General features: G+C 42.7%; 1 protein-coding gene across 5 annotated transcripts in view; it reads right to left on the bottom strand.

Annotated features, from left to right (window-relative positions):
• The window catches only part of TC2N (tandem C2 domains, nuclear), a 32,221-nt gene extending 30,134 nt beyond the window's left edge, over nucleotides 1-2,087 (bottom strand). For 2 of the 5 annotated variants that reach the window (XM_088058225.1, XM_005520188.3), the window contains exon 1: nucleotides 1,746-1,859. The gene's annotated coding sequence lies outside the window, so the exon portion shown is untranslated. Of the gene's footprint in view, nucleotides 1-1,579 lie in introns of all 5 variants that reach the window. The other 3 variants (XM_088058223.1, XM_088058224.1, XM_014250059.2) reach the window with 3 other exon arrangements.
• Between the last annotated feature and the right edge of the window lie 12,344 nt (nucleotides 2,088-14,431).

Raw genomic sequence — 14,431 nt, forward strand, 5'->3', positions numbered from 1 at the left:
TCCAGCATTGTAAATTAATAGCCTACACACACATGACTGACTGAGCAATCCTGCCCACATTCATTCTTTCTACAGCATAAGAAGAAAGAGGGATTAATCACCTGAGGATCCATCATCTAAATTAAGTGCAGGGGAGGGCAGTGGAATCCATGTGACATCTATGAAGTCCAATATACCCTCTGGGTGCAACGTTTTTAGTAGATGTCATTTTTATGAGTATTGGCAAGAATCAAGGGACACTTTAGTAATAAATGTATTCTCTTGAAATTAAGTATTGCTTAACCACATGTATTCTGCAAATATGTATTTTAATATTTAGCATACAGTTGGTAAAAGGACAAAAAAATTAAACTTCCCCACTCCTGAATTCATGCCCTAGCCACTGAGTTGTAAGATCACAGCTCATCTAATGAATATTTCTATACTGAAAGCAAGGTGAAACAGTTTCATAAGAAGCCAGAGACCACCAGCCCAGAACAGCACAAAGGTTTAAGTGTCTAGTGCTCTCTTGAGAAATGAAAGATACAAAATCAGAACTTGATTCTTCACATGTGTCTAACAGCTAGACAAAACCCAGAAATAACAGGAAGAGGGGAAAAAAAGGCATAGCAATGTATTCCCTTGCATGGTTTTTAAGTAGGCCTGATCCCCTGATATCTAAAGACACTTGGACTCTCCAAGAAGAACTTATCAAGGTATACCTCATTTCTGGATGCCTGGACAGCTTGGACACTCAACTGTAAAAACTAAAGACACATAAAGCAGCAAACCTCAGTGCATTCAGCAAGTATCACTGGGAAAAGCTTGAGCCTGCACAGATCAGAGACAGACTGAGGGTTAGGACGGCAAGGGTCCAGCTCCAAGGTGCAGGTGCTCACAGAATCTTTTAGATGGGAAGGCACTTGACAGCTGTGGCCCCATGGACATCCTGAGATCTTGTTATTTTTCCTGCACAATTACAGCAGAGTGACTGGACGTGTGCATTGTAGGAGCAGTCACGATATTGACCTTTTCATTCTTATCTAGAGAAATGCATCACATGAGACAGCGGGCATGTTTCCACATCAAAGGAGAGTTACAAGACCAGCTTAATTAAAGATGTATTTATTTCAGATTGCTGTTTAACAACCAGAGTGATCCAAAACACCCAGGAATCCAGCTTCATGGTATGCATTCAACAACTGTAAACAGGACAAGCTTGAAACAGCTTAAAATTATACCTGCTGCTTTAGCAGTGCTCCTGGATACAGCAGGACATACTCAGTAAATATGTATTTTCTGACTCTAATTTCATCCCATGCGGAGGGAAACTGTCTAGCTATATTCACAACTTCCCTTGGAGTTTCGGCTAAACCACATCTCTAAGTACTTGAAGTGTTCCTAGGGAAGATGACCTAATTAGCTATCGCCGGCCTGTGACAACACTTAGCTGCTAATTCACATGGAATATTTGAACTTCAGAAGGCATTTTAATACAGCAATACCACGTTTAAACTGTTCTGAGTACAACTGAACCTCGGCCTTAATTCATACGAAGATTCAATTCCCCAGTACTTCAAAATAGTTACCACTTTCCTACCTGCCTACATCTCCCAAAGTCTGCCACTCGATAGGAAGCACAGACACACGGCTGCCTCCGCCGGGGCAGCTCCTGCTCTTCGCGGCCGCAGCCCGCACCTTCCTGCCCGCACGTCCCTGCCCCCGGCCGGGGATCCTGCTCTGGCCCCCGCTGCCCGGCCCGGTACCTGCTGGGAGGGCTCCGTGTGTCCTCCGGTTCGGAGCCGCCGCCGCTCTCCCCTGGCCGCTGCCCCGGCCCGGCCGCCCGGCCAGGTGCGCTCCCAGCGCTTACTCACCGAGCGCTATCGCGGAAGGGGAGTTCCCCCGCAGCCTTGGGACTCTCCCGCCTCACCACAGCTACTCGCTGCGGCAAGCTCACCTCCAAATGGCTGCCAGTAACTCTTCTTTGGCGCTTGCTGGACCGTGACACCTGCAAAGTCTGCGCCAGAGCTGCCCCTCGCTTTGCTAGAAGCACGACCAGGCTTCTGTTTTAGAGATAACGATTTTTTCGTGTTTTACAATGTTCTTAGAAAACGGCGTGTCCAGTTGGAATATGGATCCGTGTCAAGCTAGGCTTCACACGGACACGTGAGAAAGCCCCTGCCACTAGAGCGCAGAGTTTGTAGGGTAATTTAGCGATCACACACAGTTGATTGGTTCAGTATTTTCAGCAGGAAATTCTGGTTTGGAAATTTCCTTGCAGGAAGGAGAAGTTCTGTACGTCTCAAGGTGGTTTCTCCTTGATTCTAGTTTTTGGTAATGGAAGTGCTAAAGTACCCCGAGAGGCAAACATGAAGAAAAGGTAGGGCTGGATTAGTAGGAAAAAGTGTGTATTTCCCCAAAGAAATGCTGTTTACACTTTGAAAGCATTACAATTTTCAGTCATTGAAGTTTTGCACAGTTGCCCTAATAGCTTTTGATTTGCAGTTTTTAGTGGATTCCCCATACACCAAGACTGTATTTTTTCTGTTACAATATTTTTCATTTTAAATTTAATAGCACCATAGATCTGCTGCTAACTAAGAATTTCGTGCCTGTCATCATGCAGTGTAACACAGCTGCTTCAAGCTCCAGAGCCACTTTGAGAGGAGAGAGACCCTCTGCCAAAAGCACAGACTTATAAATTTTGAGCTAACAAAGCATCTCTGTTCATCTCTGTGCAGAGCCAGTTGCAAGTACTGAGTATCACATAGCAGAGGGGCTCTGATTCCTGTTAATGGAACTCAAGAGATTATGCATGGTCACTGTTTAAAGAAATACCAGTAACCTGGTATGCTTCCAGAATTATCTGAGTCCTTCTGAGGTGCACATCAATCACACATTTCAAGGCATCTCACTGAATTAATTTGCATGACCAAACAGCTTTATTTTCACTCTTCACAGAAGTGTGTTGTTTAACTACTGATAAGGCCCCTGTATGCAGCTTGCTGCTATCAAGTTACCCGGCATTGTCAGCCGAAGAGATTTTTGGGTTCTCAACGACCTCCAGTCCTGCCTGAAGGGCTCTCCAGCTGCTGGAGTTGCAGTGCAGTAGCAGCCGTCCATTGGGACTGCAGGCTGCATCTCTGATGAAGGAAAAGAATTAAAATCAGTATTTTTGACAAGGCAGTTAAAGGAAAAAGAACAGTTTGCAATATGACCTTCCTTCTTCATCGAGGCAAGACTGCACCCTGTAATTTGAGGGGGCCTATTAACACATCTCTATGGCTCTTTTGATGGTTTGAGACACATTTCAGTCTTCTTTTCAGCTGTTTGAAAATTGGGGAGTTTGTTTCAATAAGCACAAAATGGGCATGGTAAGGGATGTGGACTACCTGATCTTGTGTGGATCTTTAAGAGCATGTTACTGTCCTGTGATGTTTTCAGCTGGGATGAGAGACAAACCTCCCCCACTTCCTTAAAAGATTTTTGTTCCAGACAAATCTAGTCTGAAGATCAGCAGTGAAACCAATTTACCTCTTTTCTTGTCAGCTGCAAATATGATCTTCCTTCCCTGCCAGCCTCCTGGCAGCACCCAGAGCGGTCCATGCTCTGCTGCATCTTTCTAAAAAAACCTCACTTGAGAAAGATGGTGATGGTTCCTCTGCCTCACTGACTGCTGCTGTCGGCCCCCTCTCCTCTGGTGACCATTCCAGACTTTCATTGCAACCACTCATCCTCACTGATTTCCTGGTTCTCTGCAGCTGCTCTTGCTCCTTATGCTGCTTCCACCCCAGGCATCCCCAGTACTAAGACTGAGCTAATAAACTGGGCTGCTTTTGGCTGGTTCTGCCAAACCACAGCACTCTCAGCTCCAGAAATGCAGGGCTGAAATACTTGAGCAGACTCATGCAGGGCCAACAGAAGAGAATTTATTAGTCTGGGCTATGCTTCACCTCTCATATTCCCCAGCGAGGCCTGTCTCATCTGTTTTGAACCTCTGCACTGCAGACTTTTTCACTTGTTGCTGAGCCTGTTTATGCTATTGGATTACAACTTCCCAGTGTTTTTCTTGTTGAAAGAGAAGTAGCCAGAAGACTATAGAAAGTAGCTGCAAGCAGGAGTCTATATTATCATCTCTGGGCCTCAAACATTTAGGAACTGGACCTAAAATAATAAAAAACCCATGTATAAACTGACACAAATCTTGAGTAATTATTTACATCTGCAAACACTTTCAAACAGATTAAGACCCTTTTTCTTCACTCTGTGCAAATGCACCAGTGAACACAGTTTTCAGCAGGAATGCTGATGGAGGCTGCAGCTTTTTGTAAATCCAGACTGAATTCTCCCTCGTGATCCTTTACATCAGAAACCTGATCCCACCACCCGTGCACACTTACTGACATGCCAACTTCCATGTTAAAAATCAAGAGGTTCAGAGGTTGAATCAATGTTTGCACAGAGCACACTGAAATATTTTAAGCAGGAAAGTGGAAAACATAATTGCTTAGAAGTTCTTGCCTAGTTTATGAAGAATTACATGAAATTAAGCAACTGATGATTCCAAATAGCCTTCCCAGCTCTCTCCCAGCTGAGAATCCTTAAGAGCAAGCAAGCATTTAACACTACTACTTATGAAATATTCTAATTTCAGAAACTAACACCAAGTGATGTACTTCTGATCAGAATTAAATTTCAGTATATATTGCAATAGCCAAGTGATGAGCTCAGCCATCAGGACCTAAAAGCAGGGCGTTATCAGGACAAGTCCAGCACACAGCCTACAGCATCTCATAGCCAAACTCTGTGTGTAACCACTAAATTAAGTTCTCTGAGGCAGAGACTTTTTAAGAGAAAAAAAGGATTTCGCAACTCAGATTTCAGTGAAATAGCAGAGTACTTTTCAGCTGAAGTCTCTAAGCAGTTAATACACCTTAGTTACAAACAACTTCTGCAGCCAGAGGATTTTACTACCATTAAAGTTTTTGTAGCAGTAATCTTTGTCCCCTGAGGGTTTTTTGGGAGAAACATGAAACTGTTTCCTCATCCTCCTTGTCCTGTGCTCTCAGCTGGAGCCTGTTTTTTTTCCATTCCCTTCATAACCTTCGGGTTTAGCTGACACCTCCCCTCCTCTGCCACAGATGCTGGGTGGGGTCCACACACTTCATTATAGAAAGCTGCTATAATCCAGTCCGTGACTATTATTTTTTATTTTCTCCTTTTATCAAATGCATGTTTAACATCACACTTTCTTGACATTACCTGTTGTAATTCAGTCCACCATCTGAGACTGCAGCCAGTTGCCTCCTCCCACAAAGCTGCAGAAGGACATCTTTACTGCACAATGTCCAGTACCATTTGAAAATGTTGCTACAATGCCTAGACAAGCAATTACATGGAGATACTCTGCTGTTCAAATTAGACTCTCTTTATCTCATTCAGATTTGATGTACTGTGAATTTGAAAACAGATTTTCTGGCTTGTTATGTTTTGCCTTATGCTGTAAAGCAGATTTTCTTTGCTCACACACATCATTAATACATTATGATAATAAATCCAAAGAGGGCTCATCCTTCATTCACCAGAACACTTTGGTCCTGTCTTTCCACAGCCAGTCCCACATCTGTGTGAGCTGCAGTGGTTGCTTCTGCACTACACAGTGGCCTTTAACATTGTCAATGGCTGCCAGCCCCAAACTGTCCAAAGGCAAGGAAAGGTTCCAAATTATCCAGTGGACAATCACTGAGGCACAAGGGTGCTGCTCTGGACAGGCCATCAGCTTCAGCCCAGAGTGATGAACAGGAGTAACTGCAGGTGCAGGAGCAAACGGTTCTGTTTCCTCCTCAGGAGACATTTGTTGCTGCTGCTAGTGTCTAGGAATCCAAGATGATGAATCCAATAAACTCAGGAGACTTTATAAACCTTTATGTGTAGTTGAGAAAGGGACATAACAGAGCCAAGGCATGCTCCTTGCAGTGTTTTCTAATTGTATCCTTTTCTTGCCTGACTTCATTAAGAGCCAGATACTCTTAATCTGGCACAGGCTTGGGAGGACATTGTCATATCTACTGAAAAATGGTAAAACTAAATGTTATCAACATATTGACACCTTCAGATATTTTATAGGGGCCTTATACCTGTAAGATTGTGGGTAGGTGGTTTTAGCCCAGCTTTAAGATGAGCTTGCTACATCAAAAATCAGTTGGCATATCAAATGTATCTTTAGATCCAAACAATTCCAGTAGTTGGCATATCAAATGTATCTTTAGATCCAAACAATTCCAGTAGTTTCCTCTTTGATTTGATGCTGTAAGACAAATTATTTATACAGCCTGCAGTTTAAAAATTGCTTTGTTCAGGATAAATGAGAAAGTTAGAACCTTCTCTGCTGCTGATTTCAGGAAAGATATGAAAGATGAGTTATCTTAAAAGTTCTTGTCTACCTTTCAGTGCAGTAGTTGGACTTGGTTCAATAACAGGGTTTCAAATTGTTCCCGAACCTTCATTGTTAGTGGAAAAAAAAAGAACCAACAACAAAGCAGGAAAGACCTGTTTCAGGAAAGGTTGTTGTATCACTGAAAATGGCCCATGGAACACCTGACTCTAAAATATGCTTATTTATTATAAATCATTTCCATGGCGTCACATTAGCAAACATAAAAGGTCACGAACTCCTGTATTTGAAGAAAATGTGTTTGACATCTGGGATCTGGCAGAAGTTCCTCCTGTGGGATAGATTGTTTGCGCAGAGCTTTATTGAAGGATAATATTAAGAATGAATTACGAAATATTAGTGTAACCTAGTAAGAAATTATTGTATTTTACAAGCCAGAGACATAATAGATCTTACAGAACTTTTTCAGTTCATCTGATTATCAAGGAATGTTAGCTGTGACCAGTTAGCAGTGAAAATCTGTGGGGCTTAAATGCTGCAGTTAGAAATGGACTGAAGGGTCAAGTCCAAATGCAGGCAATGGCTTAAACGTATGTCTGTATTTTTGTATGCCCCTGCTCTATGAGGGAGTGAGGAGGGAATTGGCTGCAAGCCTCAGTAGCTGGGGAAGCTGAGGGCTGCGTGGGAAGCCAGGCCACCCCTGTGCACCCCCAGGCAGTGAGCTGGGCAGCATCCTCAGCCCAGGCATCAGAACCTTCCTGGGGCTGGGCTGGGACTGACATCAGGGCTGTGGGGAGATGGAGACTGTCACTCCTACACTTCATACTCTCCCCTCTCTTACCCATGCCAGTGAAAACCTCATAGGCACAGCCCTTTCCCTGGCTGAGGGGTGTTCCCTGGGCTGTTTGTGAAGCCCAATATCCCAAGGATATGTTCTCCCACTAGGCTGGGATCATGCCACCTCATGGGGTACTTCTGAGCTGTCTCCCCAAATACTGTTACAGTCCCACTTGCTTGTGATACTGCCCAGAAATGCCTCTTGCAATGTGGAAGAGGGGATAGGAGGCAGCTTGCCCTGCCCTCCAAGCCTGCTCAGGGCCTGGGTCCTGCCTGTTCAAGCAAAGGGCAAACACCTGCCTGGGCCCTTTCCTCCCCCTCTCTTTTTGGGACCTCAGGGCCAGGTGCTACAGCCATGCCCTGTATTTTCACACCATCATCTCTCTAGAGTCTGCTCTGAGCCTCAGGGCTGGCCTGTCTCCCAAAAGCAGACACAGGCCTGCCCGAGGATGAGCAGATGTTCCTATCCTTGGGAAGAAGAGGCCAGCCAGCTGTCACCTGCGCACAGAACAAGGGCAGCACACAAAAGATCCTTTCTGAAAGGGAATGAGTCAAGGAAAAGGCCCAAAAGCACAGAAATAATTTACTGTTTCCAGTTGTAAAAAATTTTTTTTTGGTCATCAATGTTCAGGTGAAAGCAAATCTCAATTACCTTGCTGAAAGGGGGTGATGACAAAAAACCATCACAGAAATCACTGCGGGTTAAAGCCTACTGGCCCCATTGAAGTGAGGGAGCTGGGAAGAAGATCCATGGAGGCCAGGGACTTGTTCCTCACAGAAGCTGGAATGCTGTTCCTCCATCAAAAATTGCTTGGTTCAAAAGGAGAACACATACCTCCAAACTGGAGCTTTGGGCACATCCCTCTGGAGAAGACAAGGTACTTAAAGCCATTTAAGAAATGACATAACTAGAAACAGAAGTTACCAGCCTACTCTGCCCTAATTTTAACATTTTAACCCAGCTGCAGATTGTTTTGCTCTGTTCCCATGCAAACACACCAGAATACAGCACTCCTAAGGTACAGGAAATAAGGGAAAACCAACCTGCTGCCTACATTCCCAGCCTTCCCTGTGCAGGACCGGCAGCAGCACTGGCTGCTTCTGAGCCTTGCACCCAGCATCACTGGGAGGTAAATGTGCTATAGCCACAACCCTTGCTGATGTCACTAGGGATTGTAGGGAAGGAGTGAGGATGCACTCTCACCACAAAGCCAAGGATTTGCATGTTTAACCTCTGTTACATACAAGAATATTCAGAGAGGAGGGCACATACAGCTCTTGAGAGACTGCTCTGCCAAACAGACTGAAATGGGTTGCATTTGGTACAAGTCAATCATATGTTCTGAGTGGATGGGTGCAGGTGTCACAAACCAGTGTTTTACCAGGAAGTTTAACAGCTGAAAACTGCAGGTTATTTATTCCTGGCAGTATTTTCCTGAGAGATTATTTTCAAGAATCCTGAGTCAGCACCAGTAATTGTAGGTACAAATATTTGTTTGTGGGACACAGTATCTCTGCTACACTATTTAACTGTACTCCCCAAGCTGGGAAGTTTATATACGTATGATTAAGGCTGACTTTCCATGGTGAGTAAATACCCACCTGCCTCAAATATTTTCGGTTGTCACTACTGCTTCAACTCTTAGCTCTACAAAAACTAGATTGTATGGTAGCAAGGAATTCAAGGGTGAAGGGTTAATTATTTCATTTCAGCTTAAGGATTTAACTTCACATTAAAACCATGTGCATTTGTATCCAAGTGATATAATGAAAAGTGTGGTAGAGGATGGAAGGTGCAGTCATACAAGCAAGCAAGGATTTGTTAAATTAGTTCTTTAACATCTCAGAAAACCTAATCAAACACTTCTCAGGCAAAGCTGTGGCTGTTCCTTTGCTTAAGCTGACATCCCACAAGTGACAAGGATTTTCATTAGCAAGTAGATGGAGGATGTGTTTGAATACTAGATTTTAGGAGACCTTGATTATGATTTTGGAATGGTATGGTGACTGAACTGTGTCAGAACCCAAGAAAAGAAGAATAAAACAGGCTAGAAAGAGTAAAAAATGGGAGTGCAGAAGTGCAGTTGAAGATCAGCAACCAGCTGCCACTCAGAACAGTCCTTACAAGCAGTGGCACAGACTACAAACATCATTGTGAAAGAGCTGAGATCACACTTGCTGTCCTAATGAATTACTGGCGTGAGAAAGTGTTCACCTGTATGAGACAGGGAACTGCGTGAGAAAGTGTTCACCTGTATGAGACAGGGAACTGCTGTCTGACTTCCTGGAAAAAACACGTAGGCTCATTTTTTCCATCACTGATTTGGTTATGTACAGGCTGACACAGAGGAGAGTTTAACAACATTCAGCAGTACCCACAGGCCTAAGGAGGAACTGGTGCCACCAAAAACAGAGAGGGAGGAGAAAGCAGGAGTTCTGGTACACAGAATACAGCCCATGGGACTTCTCAAGGAAATACAATTCATAGCTTATGCTTAAGGAAGTGCACCAGGAGGTTAAATCCCTGCAGGGTGTCAGTTTTATAGCCCAGCAAAACCCCATCTCTCCAGCTGTGCAGTGTCCTTTACCAGCTGGCTGGATAGCACTGACAGAAGATTAAGTAAAATCTACTTCAGGTTTGTCCACATTCATGAGTCAGCTCTGGAGAGACCATTTCCTTATCCACAGAGCTCTGCTCCCTTGGCTGGGAGGACGCTGTCAGAACAGATTGGTCTTGCATAGTGAAAAGTGCAGTAGAGGGGAGGGGATCACACTATTCAGTCCCATGTGCAAGACAGACATGGCAGCATGTGTAATAGCAACCTGAAAAGCAAATTCTGAACTAGAGAAAGAAGGATAAAGTGACTCAGGTGTGGAAACCCTGTTTTGGGCTACTTCAGCTGTATGCCAACAGCAAAGTCAGAGCAGCTGTGTTTTGTGAAGTGTTTATTCTCTACCACATTTGGTGGAAAACCAGTCCCTTGTTACCTTCACTCATCAGGCCACTGCAACCAGGGCACCCCAGAGTGGACTGTAGAACCAAAAGTCTTTATCAAGGGTCACACCTACTTTCTCATTTTCTTTGAGTAGTTCTAAAGAGTTGTTTTCTTCTCTTGAAGAGAAATTTTGCAGCTCAGCATTCCTGCACTTGGCCTCTCCTATTGCAGTTTGCATGAGTGCTTATTTCAGTGTGATTTTTCTTGAGCATGTGATTCAGAATTAATGCGTTTGCAGTGTGGTGAAGGGAAATGATGCCTTCTCGTGATACTGGAAATTAGTGGTAGCACTTCCTTTGAGTGCATATCAGCTTTCTGAGTGGCTTGTAAATCATCACAAGCCCAGTGAATGGTGTATTACCTACCTCACTTTGCAGTGAGTTATTTGAGTGATAAGAATGTGAGACAGCAACTGTGTGACATAAGTTCCTTCACTTTCCATAAAACAAACCAGAGCCAATTTTGGCTGTCCTTGCAAATTGCTGAAATAAGAACATTCCACCTGCAAAACACAAACCCAACCATCAAACTCAAACCTCATTAGACATGGTTCACTGAATACCATGTGGGTAGAAAAGCGTTTGTTGTACTGAGGTCATAAGATTTGTAGTGCAGGTGGGAGTGAGAACTAGCCACTGGTTAATGATTTATATATGAGGAAACCAGTTCAGTCTCAATTATCTTATATTAACACTATTTTTATGGAGACAAGTTTTTTCTGCCAGTTGGAAGCCAAATTCTGGCCATAGCTTCATGATCACTGTACAAACCCCTGCCTTCACTGTCTCCAAAGACCCAGGACAACTGGGAGGGGGGTATGGCACCATGTCAGGCTGGGAGGAGAGCTCATCTCCTGGAATTCTCTGGGAACACTTCCAAGGCATGCAGCCTGTACACCCTCCTGTACATCCTCCAAATCTGCTGTATAAAGCATGGCTGGTGCTTGAGGGGGAACTGGACTAGGGAGCCATCCCCACCCCCAGAAGCAGTGACCTGCTCCATCCTTCAGTGAAATTGCAGGGGAAAGAAATGCCTTAGATATGTTAAGCTCCTAGTACAGATGAAGAAGTATTACACAAAATGTTGAGTCTTATCACACATAAACCCACCAGGAAATGAAGGTAAAATACACACATGTACCTCCAAGTGTGGGCAATTGTACAACATAAAAACTGTGAAAGAAAATTAGCCTCTGGAAAATTAATTGTGTTTTGCTTTGAAGCTTTCTCTACTACTGCCTGTATGTTACTAGTGTTTATGACCAGTAGGTGTACCAGTATCACTGATCCTCATTCACCTTGCTTTCCAAACAGGTTACATAATTCTGTCATGAATACTTGCAGTGATCTTGTATGAGCATCACTAAACCAGTTAATGATCAAAATAAGCTAGAATTCAATTATAATTTTTGTTAGTAACATATTTATTTTTTAAAAAATCTTTAAAATAATCCTTATTGGTGTATTCAATGCAAATTATTCATGAGCTGTCATTCATAATGCAAGACTTAAAAGCTCATTTTCTGCTAGAAATGAAGTAATGGTTATAGACTAAAGGGACAGGATGAGGGACATTGAAACTATCCTTTTAAAATTACAGTACAAAATTCTTAAAAAGAAAAGAAGACTTCAAAATATAACATGTTTATTAATCCAGACAGGCTGCAAGTAGAAGATGGGGAAATGACTGTTTCAGCAGCAACACTAAGGAGCATCCTTTGAGCTGGGCAGTGAGTCCTCCTCCTTCCACCTGTACTGGCTGCAGGATAAACTTTTGGTATAAGGTGGTACTAAATGTGCTATATCTAAAATTGTATTTAGAGGTTTCTGGTACCCAGTGTATCTCATCAGGTGACATATTAGCCAGGGTATAATTTTTTTTGACAATTGATTTTTCATTCAAACACATGGATGCTGCTGTCCTCCCCCCCCCTTTTAATTGAAGTGACTGTTAGTATTTATTTATTTAGCAGAGCTAAAATGCTTCATACAGCAAGAGAGATCTGTCTCAGAGATCCTGCACACCAAGAGCATTCTTCAGGACTTTTGCATTATCTTAGTGTGTCTCCCCCTTGCCTCTGGCCATGCCTGCCTCTTTCTTGGCTCGACCATCAAACAGCCATTGTGTTTGTATCCTGATAAGGATCAACTGTGCTTAATCCTGCTGAGGGAGACAAGGATGCTAGAGGTCAAGGAGTGAATTCTTCCTTTTACAGACATTGTCTGGGATGTCTTAATTTCAGAGCTATTTATAGGCTACATGGATACTTATCTTCCTATGGAGATAATCTCCTTTCTAATATTTTGTGTTTCTGGTTGAATATTTTTGTCCATGTCAATGACATCATAACCAAAGCACTGAAGGTTAACGAATCAGCAAGCTCTTTTTTATTAAATTTCTGGTTCACTTGTAGTTGCATCCCTCTGTAATTCTCTTGCATCCATGGGTATGACTACACTGCTGTGAACCAAATGCTGTCACGCCATTGTTAACTTGAACAAAATCAGACTGGTAATTCCAAGTGAGCACAACCCTGAGGAAAGGCAGAGGGATATACTAAAACTCCCTGCATGTAGTATGTGTGTGGTAGGTGACAGCTTGGTCCTTTTAATTTTGGTAGTTTTAAAATTTCCATTTATACAGATGTATAAATTTTATAGACATTATGATGTAAATTTCCACTTGATATAATTCAGAAGTCAGTGAAATTACCCCTCCTTCAGCTCTATGTCTCTATGAGCTTTGTTTCTTCCTCACTGACCTGGTGTGTAGACTTGGGCTAGCTTCTGGTCACTGTATGAGCCCAGGGATCTCTGTCGAGCAGCTGCTGCTGTTTTGGAAACAGTCCGTTTTTCTCTCCCCCTGCCCTATTTGAATGGCATCAGATGTCAGGGTCCAAAGGAATATTTTTAAATTATTAATTATATTCCAGTATTCTTGGGGATACTGATTTTAATAACAAATCTGTGTAATCTTGGCAGTCCTTCTTCCTTTTTGTTTGCATTTCACATAATCTACAAAGCAAGTTTACTGATTAAAATGTTTCTGAAAAACAGGATTTTCTCATGAAGACTGGAGAACTCTAGTCTGGATTTTTGAATTGTGTTTGCATTATGTGTAGGCAGCCAAGAAATGCCATGCTTTGAAGATTTTTGTCAAAAACTAACCTTTGTAACCATAGTTTCACATGTTGGTTGGAGAACATGTGCAGAAAATTACTGAACAATCTCCAGACTAAGGTCCCAGTCTGGACAAACGCATGCATGGAACACTGTAGAATCTCACGGAAGTCAACATAATTCCTCACAGGTTACAGAGAGGAACAATTCCTATGAATGATGTGACTATGCAGAGGCTTGGGTGTAGTTTGATGTATTAACAGAACAGAATATAGTGCCTAGACTGGCCTTTGAAGAGCAGGAGTTAGGAATCATTCATGGAAACACATCAATGAATGTCTTGAAATACCAGAAGAAATTTTGAAATGTTAAAGGTTATCTCAGGAAATCTCAAAGAACCCAAAGATAGTGCCCATAAAGAGATACTGCAATCATACTATTATTTATTTACAGGAAAGAAGCTTACAGCTCTGCTCTAAAAATAATACATATCTGCTTACATTTATACCACTGACACTGAGATTTCAGACTTAAAATAAAACTGGGCTAAATCCAGACCTGAGGTGAGTTGATCAGACTTCAGCATAGTGATGATCACATTGAACTCTCTCTGACTTGGGCCACATACTGTGTTTGCAAATTGGAAAAACCTCATCCAAGGTTTATAAAGCCTAAGAATGTATTGCATAAGCATGTCCTCATCAGACTTCTTAAAAAGCCTTGAGACTATCAAGCCAAGATGATAACAGATGCTATTTCCAGAGACAATTGGGACCTAGAAGAGCATCTTTCACCTTCAAAACATGGGGTTTTTGAAATCCTATTCGTGAGGCCAGGCTCTACCAGCAGGATGGGCAATCCCTTCAGCCATTCACAGCTAATACTTTGAAGTAAGAGTGCTTAGAACATGGCAGTGCCTGCATCTCCAGCGAGACACATGGAAAACTTGCACAGGTGATGGATGCAGAAGAAGATGATAGGAAAATAATGGATCTGCCCTGGATATGAGAAGAGCAATTGAGATCAGTCAGACCCTAGAAAAGACAAATAGACTATAACTGATCTCCAAAAAGCAAGTGTTAAGTAGTGCCAGAGAAGAAGTGGAG

Source organism: Pseudopodoces humilis, chromosome 7 (assembly GCF_049639895.1).
Source record: "Pseudopodoces humilis isolate 2021_Gansu_Grassland_sample_001 chromosome 7, ASM4963989v1, whole genome shotgun sequence".
NCBI classification, from domain to species: domain Eukaryota; kingdom Metazoa; phylum Chordata; class Aves; order Passeriformes; family Paridae; genus Pseudopodoces; species Pseudopodoces humilis.